Raw genomic sequence first — 6,213 nt, 5'->3', positions numbered from 1 at the left:
GCCTTTTCTTATTCATTGTTATGTAACGTAGCAGATAAAATGCGTAATTAAAACAACAAAATGCTACAATTTGTGCACCAAAGCCGTTGGCAACAGCACCAATACAGTAGTTACTTGTAGAACTGCAAAGTTCAAGCATCTGTTTGAATTCAAATTCAGATAAGAAAAATCCAAGATAGCTTCCTCAACTGGGTTGGGTGTCCAATACCTCAACAAATCAGCTCCACATACGGAAACTTTAAAAACCTAAAATAAAATATCACTTCAAAGGTATGCAGTTTATGAATTTACTATGTGGACTCACTCCTCCAACAAAAACATATAGGACTTTTACCTAGACCCAGTTGGCAAGAACCTTAGTAATCCAAACGGCAACAGCAGCTCCAGCCTCTTCTGCTCTCCCAGTCTTTCTGATTCAAATTTCTTACTCACAGCCCTGCTCTTTCTTAGTCCCATCCCTTTAAGCTGAACCACTACTTTACAGAACTGCTGGATAGCTCAGTAATTTAGGTATCCGGTTGTGGAGACAGAGGTTGGGAGTTCAATTCCCCACTGTGCCTCCTTGGCAGACACTGGACCCAGTGATTCATAGGGTCCTTTCCAGCACTGGAGATCTAAATTTATTATTATAGGTGTTACACTTACTTAGTAGAGTTCTCAAAAAGCATACTGGAAATAGAAATACTACTTTTTTCCAGGTCTGAGGTTGTCAGGGATTAGAACTCGTAGGCTGTTGCCCACAGTCAATTCTCTCACTACAGTATTTCAGAATCCCAGCTAAAGCCACCTGAGCCTGACAGTCCACTCAGTGCAGGAAAAGGAGAACCACTGGCTGCCCATCACTGGAATCTATGTAGTTGTGACGTTCAGTCCTTTCACTCTCCCACATTTGTTTCTAGAACTCCATATAACACTGCTAGAGGCAGGGGTGGGGATAATGCCCCAAGGCTCTTCTTGAGGTCCTCCCAAATAGAACGACACAATGACACCACAGAACTTTGCTGGCAAGTCACACCACTGCAACTGGGAGAAAAAACCCATTCAAAGCAAGCTATTGGGGTTTGCTTTGAGACACAATTTCTGTTGCCACCAAATTCTAGCGATATGGGAGATAAAACCCACAATAGATTCTAGGGGCTCAAAACTAGCCCCAGATATATCAGAGTTGGGTGCCCTGCTTCTAGAGGGCATTACATAGCAATTGCAAAGGAAATACAGCTGGAATTGAAATGGAGAGGGACAATAAGAAGCACTTGCCTGAGTTTTATTTTGTTGTTTCTCAGTTTGTGTTTTTGTTTTCTGTTGCTGCCCCTGCTTGCAGGAGAGGGAGAAATGTCAACTAATTTTTCTGTCCGCCCCAACCATTTCCATCTAGAACCACTTGATCCACTAAAAATTGAATTATCTGGAGCAAAGTACACAAAGTGTGTTGTGGCTCAGGATTAAGAATGGAAGGAATTTGGGGTCTTTTCCCCAGCCTATTTATTATTCTAGACTACAAAAGCAATAGTTATTGAATTTCTTCCAAACATATTCACGAGAAACTTAAGAAACTGGCATTCATTGCAAAACAGTGTTGGCTCCCTCTAGCAGTCACTCAGCATAATGCAACAGCTGGAATAATCTACACATAATGCCAAGAGCTAGCCATTTAATTTGTTGGGTAAAGTTTTGACCTTTGAGACACCCTAAATACATCTAGGAACTTCAATGGGAAAAACCACATCAAAGGTGGCTGAATGTGGCACCTGGAACGCCTTTATAACACAAGCAAAGTGTAGACATACATTTTCTCCCATTTCTTTCTAACTTTATGAATGTCTCCTTTATCAAAAGTTTTAAAATAAGAACACAACCAAGGAATTGAAGGTTATGGGGAGAAATTCCTCAGAAAATTAATTTAGAAATATAAAAATATATTTAAAATTCATTATTGGCAGTACCACAGTATTGTCAGCAGGTGGCAGACCTGTTTCATGAAAAAAGTTCTGTAATTTAAAAATACCTGTACTGAACTGAACCAAAAGCTAAGAATTAGATAGGAGTAGAATACAGCTTTAAAACATGGAATCTTTACCTGTTTAAAAAAAAAAAAAAAAAAAAAAGACATCTCATGCAAAATTAGAGGTTATTTGCTGTGATTTCTGCATAATGCAAAGGTATTAGCTTAAATCACAAGGGTCACATAATGCCTCCCCCCCATTACAGCAACTCCACTGGCTCTGGATCTGTTTCTGGGCACAATTTAAAGTGCTGTTTCTAACCCATAAAGTCCAAGCTGTCATAAGGGCCGTGTCTCCCTTTTCCTGCCTGCTCAGGTGTTACGATCATTAGGAGAGACTTTTCTATTTGGTAGGGACGTGGTGGCGCTGTGGGCTAAACCGCAGAAGCCTGTGCTGCAGGGTCAGAAGACCAGCAGTCGTAAGATCGAATCCACGCGACGGAGTGAGCGCCCGTCGCTTGTCCCAGCTCCCGCCAACCTAGCGGTTCGAAAGCATGCAAATGCAAGTAGATAAATAGGGACCACCTTGGTGGGAAGGTAACAGCGTTCCGTGTCTAAATCGCACTGGCCATGTGACCACGGAAGATTGTCTTTGGACAAAATGCTGTCTCTATGGCTTGGAAACGGGGATGAGCACCACCCCCTAGAGTCGAACACGACTGGACAAAAATTGTCAAGGGGAACATTTACATTTTACCTTTCTATTTGGTCCCACCTTCACATGTGCATTTGATGGGGACACAGGAAAAGGTCTTCACTGTAGCTGCTCTCAGATTCTGGAACTCCCTCCCAAAGGAGGCCAGGTTGGTCCCATCTTTGCTGGCCTTTTGCAAGCAGGCAAAGACCTTTCTCTTTAGGCAAGCTTTCCCTCAGTCACTGGCCACCTGAGTGGGGTTTTTTTAATGGAATGCAAAAAACCCTTAGCTGAAATATAATAGCTGTTGCAGGAAATAATCTTGGTTCTACTGCAACCACACTGGAGAGAGAATAAATGAAAATGTTTCTAGTCAGTTGGGGGAAAGTATCCACCCCATGCTCTGCATATATATCAACTAGATTTCATTTGTCAGAGACAAAATAATAAGTTTATAAGAAATATGTGTCTTACCAAAAAATAATAATAATTAAGCTGATAAAATAATACAGTATTTGCCTATCCTAAACATTGAAAAAAAAATCTTATTATCTGTCTGTTTGTCTAGCTGGCTGGCTGGTGGGCATTTTTGCCTTGTCTAACTGTTAAATTACAACATAAAAATCTCATTGCCTCAAGTGCAGTTCAATGGATTCTTTACTTGGAATTTCTGGACTAAATCCAGTTGTTAGTCCACATTGGAATCCATGAGCCTTATGTATGTACTGATCTATCAAACCCTCATTAATTGAATGAGCTATTTTAATTGGGACTTTTCTATAGGAAAAGCAGGCTAAATATTGTCTACATTAATATGTAGCTATATTGTACAGGAGCCCAAACAGAAGGAAAGAACTGCAGGGGAGCAAAGTGTCCCTGACAGAGAGTATGTTCACTTTGTCAGTGAACCATATGGTTTATCTCTGCAAAGTCTTAATGAGGAAGATGACAAGACAGATTGCAACAGCGTGAAAAAAAAGTCCCGTTGATAAGTTGAACAAAATGATATGATTCAGCACTTAAGCACCCACTGATTTTTTCATGGGGCAGGAATTTGGAACATGGCATTTTAATTCCCACCAGCCACATTGACATTAGTGTTATCAGTGCTCCAATCATGCTAGAAATTTATGTTGCCCATTATTAATGTGTTGCTTTGTTGTTACATAAAAATCCTCCAAAAATCCCCTTCCAGTGCATCAAAATTTGGCACCTTACTAGCAAAAAAGTACAGTAGTGTTTTCACCTTAAGCATTGTCCCTTTCCCTTCAAAACAAGGTGAACATTCTGAATGTGCACTGTTTACAAACAGATCTGCACTCCAGAAAGCATGAATCAATGTATAAACAATTTATGTGGGGGGGGGCATGTGCCTCATTTAATGGGGAGTGATGGGGAAACCATGCTGCCATAGTGGTAAATTTTGGCAGGAAACAGAGCAGTGCAACATAGTTCTCAACCCACCACAGATACAATCCACAATAGTTTTGTGTTGTTGTTTTTTTGATAAGTCTACCACTGGCTGAATAGCTTGGAGTTGGAGGACCTGCCTGTGAATCCAGGGGTTGGGAATTCGATACCTCTCTCAAGAACAGCCAGACTGTGTAGCCTTAGACAAGCTGCACAGTCCAAGAGCACCATCAGAAGAAAGGAATGGTAAACCACTTCTGAGTATTTAATACCTAGGAAATCCTTTCAAGGGTCACCATACATTGGAATCAACTTGACATATTGTTGTTGTCAGTATTATTAGTATTAATGATACAACAAAATGGAATCCTGTTGAACAATAAATTAAACAAAAATAACTTATAGAGGAAAAATCTAAATTCAATTGTAATATTATATATTATTTTATAATTGTCTAGATTTTTTTAAAGGTAGGCTTTTAAAGAAGACAACAGAACAGTCCTTCAGGTTTACATCATACGACTTTTACAAAACACAGAGAAAAATGCTTAATTTTCGAGGCTGAAGCATTTAAAATCAGAAATTAAGCTCCACAGTGCCAAGAAAGTCTATATATCTATACTTTGAAAAATATTCTAGGGAATGGATGTTTTTTCTAAGCATTGGTCCCACTTCTTTCCATACCAGCATCAAGTTGGGAGCAAAGCAGCCACTTCACGCTATAGGGTCCTTAAAAAGTTATGGATGTGAAACGGCAATTTAAATTTCATTAAACCACAGCCACCTGAGAACTAAGGCAGAATTACTGAAGGGGGAGGAACTGAACATTCCTAACTGCCACATTTTTAAAGTAACTACCTGGGTTACTCTCATCACGGCTGAACAGCTAGATTATCTCTAGCTTTAACTTAGCTTCAGTCACACAAGTAATTCAGTGCAGTATCTGTTGTTGGCAGGTTCCAGTGCTGTCACAAGCAGGCTAGGAAAATGCAGGGAAATAGTACTTGGCTCCATCTAGTAGCCAATTCTGATATTGCACCTTGCAAGTCTGTACAAAAATACTACAGGGGAAAAAAATAAAGAATCCCTTCTGTTGTCACTTAAGAATGTTGTTGTTGTTATGTGCTGTCAAATTGCATCCAACTCACGGCAACCCTATGAATGGGCAATCTCCAAAATGTCCTGTCCTCAACTGCTCTGCTCACCTCTCGTAAACTCAAGCCTATGGCTTCCTTTAGGGAGTCAATCCATCTCGTATTTGGTCTTCCTCTTTTTCTGCTGCCTTCTACCTTTCCCAGCATTGTTGTCTTTTCCAGAGAGTTCTGTCTTCTCATGATGTGCCCAAAGTAGGAAAGTCTCAGCTTCAACATTTTTGCCTCCAGAGATAGTTCAAGCTTGATCTGATCTAGGACCCACTCATTTGTCGTTCCAGCAGTCCAGAGTATTTGCAAAACTCTCCTCCCACACATTTCAAACTAATTGTTGTAAGCCACCCAGAGACCTCTGGGTAGTGTGGGTGGCATATAAATAAAATAAAATAAAATAAAATAAAATAAAATAAAATAAAATAAAATAAAATAAAATAAAATAAAATAAATAAATAAATAAATAAATAAATAAATAAATAAATAATCAGGATTTTTTTTTCTTCCGCCAGGTTTCTGTACTGTCCAAGTTTCACACACATAGTGATCAGAAATACAAGACAATAAAAATCAGGAAATTCAAGAGTGTCAATGATCTTACTCTTGGTCTCCAATGATACATTGTTACACTTGATTATCCTTTCTAATGGAATGGTATAAGAAGGTGGCACAAAAGCTAAGGAAAAAATGTTGTCAAAATAACTCTACAAATGCCTTTCAATGTCCCTAAAAATAACTGTTGAAAGTAACTAGAAAACTGCGTTCGTTGTAACCATTTTTGTAACAATTCCAATAAATCACAGTAGCACTTTAGAGAGACTATATACAGATTCCTATGGCCAGCAGGTGTAACGCATACACAATATACAGTACAGACAACTTGATAGATATGACTAAAGCCAAGGGTTGGAGGAATTTCTTTGCTCACACCTGCAAAATGCAAATGGCGGCGGCAATCTCTCCTCTGCTAGAAAATGACTAAACCACCACAGAGTGACAGTCACGACGACCCTTTCAAGGCG

The sequence above is a fragment of the Pogona vitticeps genome, chromosome 5 (assembly GCF_051106095.1).
Source record: "Pogona vitticeps strain Pit_001003342236 chromosome 5, PviZW2.1, whole genome shotgun sequence".
NCBI lineage: Eukaryota > Metazoa > Chordata > Lepidosauria > Squamata > Agamidae > Pogona > Pogona vitticeps.
The sequence above is the reverse complement of the archived record's forward strand: the minus strand, read 5'-3'. Positions refer to the sequence as shown.